The sequence below is a fragment of the Geotrypetes seraphini genome, chromosome 1 (genome assembly GCF_902459505.1).
Source record: "Geotrypetes seraphini chromosome 1, aGeoSer1.1, whole genome shotgun sequence".
Classification (NCBI taxonomy): Eukaryota; Metazoa; Chordata; class Amphibia; order Gymnophiona; family Dermophiidae; genus Geotrypetes; species Geotrypetes seraphini.
In genome coordinates, this window is record NC_047084.1 from 305220022 (window position 1) to 305232092 (window position 12071).

Here is a 12071-nt window from a genome sequence, read left to right on the forward strand (position 1 = left end):
CAAGGCCCCGCCCCCAGGAGGGACCAAGGCTCCTGGGCCTATTCTGATTGGCCCAGGCGCCTTAGGCCCCACCAGTAGGCGGAGCTTTGGGACGGATGGGCCAATCCGGCCTCATTCCGTCGTTGGCTGCCTGCCGGACAGGCGTGTTTGGCTCCCGTCTGTCCGGCCAACTACACAAAGGTACGGGGAAGGGGGGTGGGGGTGTCGTGGGGGACGGCCAGGGGGTCATGGGTCGGCTGGGGGGGGGGGCGGTCGTTGGGGGGAGGAGGGTTTGCGTCGAGGGCAGGAGGGCCTGGGATCCCTCCTGCCCGTAATGTAGTGCGGGGTGGGGGGAGGGGGTCACCGTGGCCAGGAGGGTTTGGGCTCCCTCCTGGCCCGAACAACTAGCGGGGGGGGGGGGTCGCCAGGGCCAGGAGGACTTGGGCTCCCTCCTGGCCCGATATTGTCGGGGAGTTGGGGAGTCGGCGGGGTAAGAGGGCTTGGGCTCCCTTTTGCCCGATGTGTCGGGGAGTCGGGGGGGGCAAGAGGGCTTGAGCTCCCTCTTGCCCCGATCGTGTCGGGGGTGCCGTGGTTGGCTGGGGCAAGAGGGCTTGAGCTCCCTCTTGCCCCAATCGTGTTGGGGAGTTGGGACCGCCAAGAGGAAGCAGCAGGACACCGGTAGGAGCTTCTACATGATGGGGGGGTCGGGAGGCTGTGGGGGTGCGAGCGGTCTTTCAGGGTGGGGGTGCGGGTGGGAGTGCGTGCGAGCGGTCCTTCGGGGTGGGGGTGCGGGTGCGTGCAAGCGGTCCTTCGGGGTGGGGGTGCGAGCGGTCCTGCGAGGGGGGGTGGTGAATCGGACGTCGGGGGGGGGGCATCAGGTTTTCAGGGTGGGGACAGGACTTCAAGGGGGAGAGGAGAGTCGGGGCGGTCAAAAGGAGAGTCGGGGTGGCCAGAGGAGAGTCGGGGCGGGTGAAAGGAGAGTCGGGCAGCGACGGGAGAGTTGGGCAGCATGCGCGGTATACGGGTGTGCGCGGTATATAAAAATTTCTGTACATAAATTTGTGTTTCTCGCGCGTTATACCTGTGTGCGCGTTTTACACGGGTGCGCGTTATCTATGTGAAAATACGGTAATTTTTGGATAAGCAAATAATAAGTTTCTAGTTTCTCTTGATGGTCTATGCCAGTGTTCTTCAACCTTTTTACACCCGTGGACCGGCAGAAAAAAAAGAATTATTTTGTGGACCGGCAAACTACTAGGACTAAAATTAAAAAAACCCATTTCCGCCCCATCTCCGCGAGCTCGGTCCCCATAAATCATCTGATCCCATCCACACAAGCCTCAGTTATGATTTTATATTGAATATATTTTATTAAAGTATAAAAAGAAACAATATTCTGTACAATTGTCATTTTATAAATATAAATAATTCAGAGCAAGAATCAAGAAAACCCCTGTCTCCCCTCCTCTTCACATATATCCCCTCTACTATCAAGAAAACTGAACAAGCCAAATTATTACAGAATGCTACACAGAAATATCATGCTAACAGAATACTGCAGTCACACATGACAGGAATAGTTTTAGGGGAGTGCAACTAGGGCAACTGCCCCCTGGTCAGAGAGCGCCCTAAGCTAAAGAAGCACTGCCTGGGTTTTGCAGTCTAACACCAGCTCTAGCAGAATATATATTTCAAATCTGATATATTCTAATCACAAAATAGAAATAAAATTATTTTTTTCTACCTTTTGTCGTCTCTGGTTTCTGCTTTCAATCTTCTTTTCACTCTCTTCCTTCCAGCGTCTGCCCTCTCTGTCTCTTCAATCCAGCATCTGCCCCTTCCATCCACTGTCTGTCCTCTCCCCCTTCCATATGGTATCTGTCTTCTTTTTATGCCCCTCTCCCCTTTCCATCCAGCTTGTACCCCCTCTCTCCTTTTTACATGATTCATTCCAGCTTCACTGCTCTCTTCATTTTTATCTCTCCTACACCAGATCTATCATCATTGTCCCTCTCTGCTTATTTTTCTGCTGACCCCTTCCTATCATCAATCTCTCTACTTTCTCATGCCTGTGTCTCCCCTTCCCCTCCTCTAATCTCTCTGCCAGCTGTTTCCTTCCTTTTTTCATTCTCCCTTCCCTCCTCCTCCTGTCCAGCAGTAACTCTCTTCCCTTCCTCCCCTCCCAGCAGCATCTCTCCTTCTCCCTCTCCAGTAGCAGCTGTCCTTTTTTTCCCCCTTGCCCAGCAGCTTCCCAGACTCCTTTCCCTCCTCCCCTCCCAGCAGCATCTCTCCTTCTCCCTCTCCAGTAGCAGCTGTCCCTTTTTTTTCCTTGCCCAGAAGCTTCCCAGACTCCTTTCCCTCCTCCCCTCCCAGCAGCATCTCTCCTTCTCCCTCTCCCGGTCCAGTAGCAGCTGTCCCTTTTTCCCCCTTTCCCAGCAGCTTCACAGACTCCTTTCCCTCCTCCCCTCCCAGCAGCATCTCTCCTTCTCCCTCTCCCGGTCCAGTAGCAGCTGTCCCTTTTTCCCCCTTTCCCAGCAGCTTCCCAGACTCCTTTCCCTCCCAATTCCCAGTAGCATCTCTCCTTCTCCCTATCCAGGTCCAGTAGCAGCTGTCCCTTTTTTTTTTCACCATGCCCAGCAGCTTTCTCCCCTCCCAGCAACTCTCCTTACTTGCCAGCGCTGCGATTCAGTAAGGCAGCCCCGGGTCTTTTGTTGGGTCGCACCGCCTCTGAGGAAAACGGAAGTTGCATCATCAGAGGCAGCCCGACTCAGGAAAAGCTCCAAGGCTTCCTTTTTGAATCGCTGCGTTTGTAAGGATAGCCACTGGGAGGGGAGAAAGCACAGTGTGAGGCTCCCTTTTATCTCTCCGGCCCTGCACGAGTGACAGCTCCTCGATCTTGCCGGTTCTGCGCGGACCGGCAGGAAATTGAAGAAGTTGATCTCTCCGGTCCTGTGCGGACCAGCAGGAATTTTTTGCGGACCGGCACCGGTCTGCGGACCGGCGGTTGAAGAACTGTGGTCTATGCAACACAAAATGAGGAAAAAGGTAAGCTGGAGACAAACCCGATATCAGCTTAAAGCAGATACAGGAAAATTTGAATAATACTCTTGCCTCCAAAGGCATCCAGTGAAGTAAACGATAATATGGACTAATATGGTCGTTCTTTTTTTAAACCAAAAATCAATTGAACAGCTGTATTCTGAATTATCCTTAATTTCCTTTTAATTTTTTTGGGTGCTCCTAAATAGATAATGTTTCAATAGTCTAAAATAGATAAAACTAATACCTGCACCAATAGTCTGAATGATCAAGGATCAAAATATTTTTTTATGGTTCTTAATTTCCACAATGTAAAAAAGCATTTTTGTACCACTAAGTTCGTGTATTTTGCTAGTGTTAAATGTCGGTCTAGTGTGACTCCAAGAATTTTGGTAGATTTAATAATCCGGTAGTCATGACCATTAAGTTGAAGCAATGAGTTTGTTATTTTGTCGTTGGGACTAAGATACTTAGGGGTCCTTTTATTAAGGTACGCTAACCGATTTAGCGCATGCTAAATGTGCACCTTAATAAAAGTCATTAAGGCTTAGTCTTAGAAGAAGTATAGTGTTACAACATCTCCAACCCCACGCCAGCTCTATGGTGTAAACAAAATAAATAAAGAAGACTTTTCCTCTCTGTTAGGTCCTAGTTCACGCTCGCTGTCTTAACACCTTCTCTGGTGGGCTGCACATTTCAAATCTGACACATTGTAATCACAAAGCAGAAAATAAAATTATTTTTTCTACCTTTTTGTTGGTTCCAGGCTGTGGTTGTCTTCTGATAAGTCGCTTGCTAGGGTCTCCTTCCCATTTGTAATTTTCTTGTTTCTCCGTGCTAACCATCCATCTTCCATCTCTGTCCTCCCCTTCCATTTCCCTTCCCTCCACCCGAGGTCTGGCATCTTTCCTTTTTATTCATCTCCATCTCCGCAGCTCAGAGGTGGATTTCAACATCCCCAGATCCAGCATCTCTCCTTTTCTCAACTACCCTTTCATCCAGCATCTCTCCCTCCTTCCCCAGGATTCACCATCTCTCCCATTCTCTTCCCAACTAACCTCCTATCCAGTATCTCTATCCCCCCTCCACACCATCCCTTATGTCCAACTTCTCTCCCTTTCTGTACTTTCTCTCCCTCCATCACATTGTCCACCATCTCTCTCCCTCTCCTCTGTTTTATTTCTTCCCCACCACCTCCTCTCAGTCTGACATATTCATGTCTGGACCCCTCCTTCTCTCCCTCCGGGTACTACTACACCAGGGCCCACCCCCTCGTCCCAAACGCCTGCATGTTTTTCCCCCTTCTTCACGGACTTCGCCGTTTCTACCCTCCCTCCATCCCAGCTTCCTGGTTTCTCCAAAGCAGCCTGCTGAGGATTGCCAGCCGTGGTGAACCTCACAGGCCATCGTCAAACTTGGTAGCATGTTCCCTCTGCCGAAGTTCCGCCCCTCCTCTCATGTATGAGATCGTGCCAGAGGGAACGCGCTACCAAGGTCGACGTCAGCCTGGGAAGTTCACTACAGCCACCCAGCGATCCTCATCAGGCTGCTTTGAAGAGACCAGGCGAAGGCAGACACTCGTGAAGAGCAGCGGTTCATGCCGGCAGGCCAGATTAAAATATAACAAGGTAAATATCTGGCGGGCCTGCTTTTAATACACCGCGGGCTAGAATTTGACATGTCTGGTCTAGATCATGACAGAGTATCTCATCAGCTGCTGTTTGGGAGATCATTCTTTATCCCAGGACAAGCAGGCAGGTATTCTCACTAGTGGGTGATGTCATCCGACAGAGCCCCGATACGGACATCTTGCAAGCATGTCTTGCTTGAAGAAACTCAGAAGTTTCGAGATGCCCGCACCGCGCATGCGCCAGTGCCTTCCCGCCCGATGTACCGGGCGCGTCTCCTCAGTTCTTTTCTTTCCGCGGAGCTGAGAAGTTCTCTTCAATTCTGCGCTGACTGAAATTTCAGTATTTTGCCTTCTTTCCCCGCGTTTTATTGTTTTATTTACTTTCTTTGACTTTTATTTCTATTTAAAAAAAAAAAAAAAAAGTTACAATTATTTCGTCCGGCGGTTCGGCCGGGCCGGCCTCGTGGCTGCGACCTAGCTCCTTCGACCTAGCAACGTCACTTTTCCGGCCTATGTCCCGGCCTATCACCGGTTTTAAAAAGTGCAGCAAGTGCCAGCGTGCGATTTCGTTGACGGACCCACACCGGCGCTGTCTTCAGTGTCTTGGTCCAGAACACGTTCCGAAATCGTGCCGGCCTTGTTCCACGCTCACAGCGCGCTCTTTTAAACGGCGCTGCTTACTTTGGGAGTCCATGTTTAAGATGGAATCTTCTAAGGAGCCATCTGCTTCGACTTCGACAGATGTTTCACCGGTCTGTTCGAAGCCTGCATCTGCGACTCATGCATCGAGCATCGTGAAGCCAGCATCGTTCACACCGGCTTCTGCATCGAGTTCAGCATCGGTTCCTGCTCCCGTCTCCTCGGTTCAGGTACCGCCTTCCACTGTTCCTCCCGTGGTCATAAAAGTGCCCAAAGCTACCAAGCAGAAGCACTCGACCACGAAGGAACGCGATGACCGTGCAGGAGGACCCCCTTTCGGTGCGGATCCCTCCATATCGGCATCGCTTAAATCCCTGCTCGAAGCTCAATTTGTTGAGCTCATGCGGACGATGGGACCGAGGCTTATCGCTAATATTCAGGGCGATACTACGGTCCCGGTCCCGGAGAGCGGTCCGCCCCCTCCTCCTCCTCCTCGTCGTTCGATTTCCCTGCTCGACGAGGGGGAGCGGCGGAGGGCGGCGGAACCCACTAGGCGGGCTTCCCTTTCTGACATGCCGCCATTACACCTCCACGTCACCAGGGTACTACATCGGCCCCTGATAATCGGAGTCCTGGGCATACTGCATCGCAGGAGGAGTTCTTTCGCACTCCATATCAGACTTGGGTGGCACTGCGTGAGTCGGCATCGTTGCCTCCCATGCGCTCCACTGCATCGAGTCCAATCCATTCCTTCGAGGCTTCAAGGGATCGATCGATGCATCGAAGTTCACGTTCCCCATCCCGGCATCGGGAGGGGCATCGATCTCGACATTCTTCTAGACACTCCTCGCGTCATTCGGAGGTGTCTCCACAGAAGAAAATGCAGCGTATGGGATACTCATCCTCAGATTTATCCCAGCCAGAGGGACCGGAGTATGAAGAACCATCTACCTCATACTCTCCATGCCGCTCCCAGCTCTCCCTGGAACCGGAGGCTTCCACGTCTTCTAGTCCGTCTCGTCGGCCGGCCTTGGCGGACCAACTTTCCTTTTCATCCTTTCTCAGACAGATGGCGGATGACTTGGATGTGACCTTAGATACTGGGTCGAAGTACTCTAAGGAGTATCTGGACACCATGCATTTACCTCATCCTCCGGCGGAGACACTTCGGCTTCCCCTGCATAAGTTACTTGACCAGACTCTCATGCGGTGTTTGGAGACACCGTATTCCATACCTGCGGTACCTAGCAAGTTGGATGCTCGATACCGCATCGTGCACCACAAGGGGTTTGAGGGAGCTCAACTCTCTCATCAGTCCCTCCTAGTCGAGTCTTCCCTTAAACGTTCGCACCCCTCCCAAGTCTACGCTTCCGTGCCTCCTGGCAGGGAAGGGAGAACGATGGATAAGTTTGGTAGACGTATCTATCAAAATTCAATGATGGCGACTCGAGTGCTCAATTACAATTTTTTCTTCTCGTCCTATTTGGATTTTTTCTTGCCGGTACTCCGCAAGTTCACACCTTTCATCGATGCTGAGGCTCGGTTTGAGTTTGAGGAGGTGGTGGCGACCCTGTCCCAGTTGCGCCTCCAATTGATGCAATCCTCCTATGATGCTTTCGAGCTCTCGGCTCGTGCTGCGGCCTGCTCGGTCGCCATGCGTCGACTGGCTTGGCTTCGCACCATTGATATGGATCCGAATCTCCAAGACAGACTTGCAAATGTGCCTTGTGCGGGAGCGGATCTGTTCGATGAGTCTGTCGAGACTGTTACTAAAAAACTGTCAGACCACGAAAAATCTTTCCAGTCTATCATGAGGCCTAAGCCTAAACCACAACAGTCTCGTCCTTCTAGACCGCCTATAATCTACCAAAGGCGTTATCAACCAAGGCAGGCCCCTCCTGCGAGACAGCCTGCAAAGCGACAGCCGCCCCAGAAGACTCAGCAAAAGCCTCAAATGCCGGCTGCTCCCAAGGCTACTCAGCCTTTTTGACTCTCCTCCAGGGAGCATAACCGATCTCGTTCTGTCTACCCCATATTTTCCCATAGGGGGTCGTCTCCATCATTTCTGTCATCGATGGGAGGCGATCACCACGGACCTCTGGGTCCTCTCCATCGTAAGAGAGGGATACTCTCTTCATTTCCAACGGGTCCCCCCGGACCATCCTCCAAGAGAGTATCCTTCCAACTCCACACAGACCGCTCTTCTTCTCCAGGAAGCTCAGGCTTTGCTCCGGCTTCGGGCCGTCGAGCCGGTACCGGTGGATCAACAAAACCAGGGGTTTTACTCCCGGTACTTTCTGGTCCCGAAGAAGACGGGCGATCTGCGTCCCATTTTGGACCTTCGGGTCCTCAACAAGTTTTTGGTCAGGGAACGGTTCCGCATGCTGACCCTTGCCTCTCTTTATCCCCTCATCGAGCAGAACGATTGGTTATGCTCTCTGGACCTCAAGGAGGCCTACACTCACATCCCGATTCATCCGGCCTCCCGCAAGTTCCTCAGATTCCGGGTGGGACATCTGCATCTGCAGTATCGAGTGCTTCCCTTCGGCCTATCTTCGTCGCCCAGAGTCTTCACGAAGTGTCTGGTAGTGGTGGCCGCTGCACTCCGGAACATGGGTCTCCAGGTGTTCCCATACCTCGACGACTGGCTCATCAAGGCCCCGTCCGCTCCCAAGGTCATTTCGGCGACCTTGACTACCATTTGTTTTCTGCAGAGCTTGGGCTTCGAGATCAACTTTCCAAAGTCCCATCTTCAGCCCACCCAGTCTCTCCCCTTCATAGGGGCTGTCCTGGATACCATTCAACTTCGAGCATTCCTTCCTCCTCCACGCTTACATGCTCTCCTTCTACTCTGCCAGTCAGTGTCTTCTCGCCAATCCATCTCAGCGAGACACATGATGGTCCTTTTAGGCCACATGGCATCTACAGTTCATGTGACGCCTTTTGCCAGACTACATCTCAGGATCCCTCAATGGACTCTGGCATCTCAGTGGACTCAGGTGTCCGACCCGTTATCTCGTCACATTGTGGTCACTCCTGCTCTACGGCAGTCTCTTCTCTGGTGGATGACCTCTTCGAATCTATCCAGAGGTTTGCTGTTTCACTCTCCTCCCCATCAGAAAGTTCTAACGACCGATTCATCGCACTCAGGGGTTCTGGACCAGTGCGGAACGACTCCATCAAATCAATCTTCTGGAGCTCAGGGCCATCTTCAATGCTCTCCAAGCTTTTCAACATCTGCTTCACGACATGGTGGTCCTTATTCGCACAGACAATCAGGTCGCCATGTATTATGTCAACAAACAAGGGGGCACGGGCTCGGCCCCTCTTTGTCAGGAAGCTCTTCGAGTCTGGGATTGGGCGGTTCGCCACAACACCTTCCTCAGAGCAGTCTACATTCAGGGGAAGGACAACGTCTTGGCAGACAAATTGAGTCGTCTACTTCAGCCTCACGAATGGACGCTCCACTCCGACCCCCTTCATCAGATCTTTGCTCAGTGGGGGACACCTCAGATAGACCTCTTTGCAGCCCCCCACAACTTCAAGCTGCCTCAATTTTGCTCCAGGATCTACACTCCTCATCGCCTAGAGGCAGATGCTTTTCTGCTGGATTGGAGCAAACGTTTCCTATATGCGTTTCCTCCTTTTCCTCTCATTCAAAAGACTCTAGTCAAATTGAGATTAGACCATGCCACCATGATTCTGATTGCTCCTCGGTGGCCCAGACAACCTTGGTTCTCCCTTCTACTTCAACTCAGCAGCAGGGAGCCAGTACTTCTTCCAGTGTTTCCTTCACTACTCACTCAACATCAAGGTTCACTACTTCATCCCAATCTGCAGTCCCTCCACCTGACAGCTTGGTTCCTTTCAACATAACTCCTCACCAGTTCTCTCAAGCAGTGAGGGAGGTCTTGGAGGCTTCCAGGAAGCCTGCTACTCGACAATGCTATTCCCAAAAATGGACTAGATTCTCTTCCTGGTGTATTTCCAATGCCACGGAACCTCAGCGAGCTTCCCTATCTTCTGTTTTGGATTATCTTCTACACCTGTCCCAGTCTGGCCTCAAGTCTACCTCTATACGAGTCCACCTGAGTGCTATTGCGGCTTTCCATCAGCCTCTACAAGGGAAACCTTTGTCTGCTCATCCTGTGGTTTCCAAATTTATGAAAGGACTTTTTCATGTCAACCCTCCTCTCAAACCTCCTCCTGTGGTTTGGGATCTCAATGTTGTCCTGTCTCATCTTATGAAGCCTCCGTTTGAACCTCTCAACACGGCTCCACTCAAGTATCTCACCTGGAAGGTGGTTTTTCTAGTGGCCCTCACGTCAGCTCGTCGAGTCAGTGAGCTTCAGGCCCTAGTGGCGGATCCACCGTTCACCGTATTCCATCATGACAAGGTGGTTCTCCGTACTCATCCAAAATTCTTACCTAAAGTGGTCTCTGAATTTCACATCAACCAATCCATCGTGCTTCCGGTATTCTTTCCAAAGCCTCATTCTCATCCTGGGGAATCTGCTTTGCACACTCTGGACTGTAAACGTGCTCTAGCTTTCTACTTGGATCGCACAAAGCCACACAGAACTGCTCCTCAACTTTTCGTCTCCTTTGATCCAAACAAGTTGGGACGACCGGTATCGAAGCGCACCATCTCCAACTGGATGGCGGCTTGTATCTCTTCCTGCTATGCCCAGGCTGGATTATCCCTTCCCTGTAAGGTCACAGCCCATAAGGTCAGAGCAATGGCAGCCTCTGTAGCCTTCCTCAGATCGACACCGATTGAGGAGATTTGTAAGGCTGCCACTTGGTCCTCGGTTCATACATTCACCTCTCATTATTGTCTGGATACTTTCTCCAGACGGGATGCACAGTTTGGCCAAACAGTGTTACAAAATTTGTTCTCTTAAGTTGCCAACTCTCCCACCATCCCATTGGGGTTAGCTTGGAGGTCACCCACTAGTGAGAATACCTGCCTGCTTGTCCTGGGATAAAGCAATGTTACTTACTGTAACAGTTGTTATCCAGGGACAGCAGGCAGTTATTCTCACGTCCCACCCACCTCCCCTGGGTTGGCTTCTCAGGCTAGCTACCTGAACTGAGGAGACGCGCCCGGTACATCGGGCGGGAAGGCACTGGCGCATGCGCGGTGCGGGCATCTCGAAACTTCTGAGTTTCTTCAAGCAAGACATGCTTGCAAGATGTCCGTATCGGGGCTCTGTCGGATGACATCACCCACTAGTGAGAATAGCTGCCTGCTGTCCCTGGATAACAACTGTTACGGTAAGTAACATTGCTTTTTCATCAGAGCAGTACCGAAGAATTCGGGCAGCATCATCAATCTCCCTTCTATGTACATATCATCCTATCCTTTCTATATATCAAGTACTTCGTTTATGATGGTGAATAGATTCCAGATCATGGCTACTGGATTCCACTTCCCTTCTAGATGTGCAGCTTGGTATTCCAGCTCTAGTTTCTTAATTTCTGTCTGACTATGAACTTTATTTTCTTATGGACTTCAGCTGCGCAGACTCGCATAAGATATCAATGCTTTGGAGTGTCAGTCTGTGTCTAAAAGGCATCAATGCTCTTCTACCTGATGCTGGTAATCTTCTTCTTCGGATCTTTACATAGTAACGTAATAGATGATGGCAGATAAAGACCCGAATGGCCCATCCAGTCTGCCCAACCTGATTCAATTTAAATTTTTTTATTTTTTTCTTCTTAGCTATTTCTGGGCAAGAATCCAAAGCTCTACCCAGTACTGTGCTTGGGTTCCAACTGCCGAAATCTCCGTTAAAATCTACTCCAGCCCATCTAAACCCTCCCAGCCATTGAAGCCCTCTCCAGCTCATCCTCCCCCAAACGGCCATATACAGACACAGACCGTGCAAGTCTGCCCAGTACTGGCCTTAATTCAATATTTAATTCTAGATTATTTGATTCATTGATTATCATCGAAGCATCGACAATCTTCTTATCATCAAGGTTTTGCATAGACATTGATGTTTTCATCGGGATACCGTGAGGTTTCATCCATGTCTCAGAAACCAGCTTTGTCTTTTTGAGACCATTTTCATTGGTACCGGACCTACCTAAACATAGCATTTTGGGGCTACAAGGTACCAAATCCAGTTTTCTAATGAGGCATCGATCTACATTGCAACTTCTTTCCATAATGCTTCTGGAATCCACCATGGGTATAGAGCCTGTAAGGTGTTTTTTTTCCTCCTGTTTGGATGCTTGAATGTGAAAAAAATGGGTCTTTTCTACATCACAAGAACTAGTGGGGGGAATCGAACCTGGGTGTAGTCTGTTAAGTTAGATTGCCTACCATGCTTTAAAAAAAGAGTTAAGTAAAAAGAGAAGGAGTGTCTGCTTTTGTGCTTCAGCCTCAGCAGTAGACAACAGATAAAGAAACTTGAAAATATTTAAAATAAAAAAGAAATGGGAAGGCAACTTGATGGAATAACAAGAGATACATCTTCACTCTGTGGAAAACGAAAAACTGATGACCTTGCGAGCTGGCATCAGGCGGGACAGCACTTGCGCATGTGCAGTGTGGGCAGTCTAAAAGCTTAAAGTGATACTACACTTTTCAATGTCCGTACCAGGGCTCCATGGATGTCACCACATGTGAGAATATCTGCCTGTTGTCCCTGGATAAAACCTGTTATGGTAAGCAACTGTGCTGAATGGCACTGCTGATCTACTAACACCATTTTCTGCAAACACCTTCCACTTGGGTGCTCCCCAGCTTCTCAGATACTGCAAGCTAGGACTGTGC

At 50.5% G+C, this 12071-nt stretch overlaps 1 protein-coding gene across 5 annotated transcripts in view; it reads left to right on the top strand.

The window, feature by feature from the left end:
- The window catches only part of AUP1 (AUP1 lipid droplet regulating VLDL assembly factor), a 104640-nt gene that overhangs the window by 7648 nt on the left and 84921 nt on the right, over positions 1-12071 (top strand). The gene's annotated exons all lie outside the window — the stretch shown is intronic.